The following is a 1,350-nucleotide window of genomic DNA, read 5'->3' on the forward strand; positions in this document are numbered from 1 at the left end:
GATAACTACACCAAGTTTCTGTCCAGGAAAACTGAATTTATGAACTGGCTACATGAAACTTCAGTTTCTCTCTAACAGGAAATGACTCCAAGATTCACAGCGAAATCCTCTGCTGGTTTGGGAGCCTGAGTTTAAAGTAAATAAATCCATTAACATCTGTAATTGCTTATAGGAAAGGCTGATCCATGAAAGTGTGTAACCAGCATTCCTTAGCCTCGCATGTCTGCAGCCAAGCCATTTGAGAAAACAATCTCGCATGTGTTTTTCCTGCTTTTTTGAGTCTTTCCGTGCCCAGAGCTTTACTGGAGAAACTGAACCACAGCTGCTGCCATTCCAAGTGAAACACTCTGGTTTAGGTTTGAAAGAAATAGGTTTTGGGAGCAATATAAAACCGCTGGTAAAATAGCGAGAACCGTAGTGAACTTAGGACTAGGAAGAAGAGGACAATCAAAATGTCTAAGAATAGAGATCTAGTTTTAATGTTGCCTGGGTTGATGGCATTTCCATCTGGACATCTGCTGCTCCAAGTCATCTCTAGCTATTACTGCTGTTCTTTCTGTGGCCAAAAAGATTAAGAAACTCATTCTAAAATACTGTTTGCTTAATCTGTTTACCTGTGTATTTGACAGCAGTTTGTGAAACATGGTCAGTGCCATGGTTTATTGAGTCCTCAGAGTTCAGTGTTAGCAGGAGAGCTAATCCTGAATGTGAGCAGCCTCGGAGGTGAAAGGAGAGAAGGGATGAACATGTTTGACAGAGTTGTTCTCAGACTTGTCCCAGAAACCCTTCTGAAATGCCAGAATCTGCCTCGATTTACTTCTCAAAATGAGGTCGGGCTCTTCTCTTTAGAGCTGCTGTGTCGCAAAGCAGAATTTTAGTTCTAGAATAGCTGCTTGATCTGAAGGACGTTTTTATTTTTCCTCCCCTGCTGCATTCTCTGGTCTTGTGTTATATAAATGTAAGTATGAACGCATATCGAAAAAGGACAGTCTCAAATCCTGCGCTCCAGGACAAAAGCCTAGCCAGTAGCAGATACCTGGTTTGAACGCTATCCTCTTCTTTCCTAATGTGGCTTGTGCCTGTCTGTAGTACAGTTATAGTGATAGTGTTTTGGGTCAATATGTGCTTTTTCTAATCTTACTATTTTATACAAATTCTCTCCTCCTTCAAAGTTCTACCCCAGCCCTGTCCCACAGTGCATCTGCATATACCATCCTACACAATCACCTTTTTTTATTTCTTTTTTAAGGGCTCTATTAAGTGTCGTTCTGAAGTCCTGTAGCATATCAGGAAGATCCTGTGCATGCTCTGCACAAGCTGAGGTGCTTAACTTACGATCTAGAGACCTCT

This window comes from Tauraco erythrolophus, chromosome 17, assembly GCF_009769465.1.
Source record: "Tauraco erythrolophus isolate bTauEry1 chromosome 17, bTauEry1.pri, whole genome shotgun sequence".
Classification (NCBI taxonomy): domain Eukaryota; kingdom Metazoa; phylum Chordata; class Aves; order Musophagiformes; family Musophagidae; genus Tauraco; species Tauraco erythrolophus.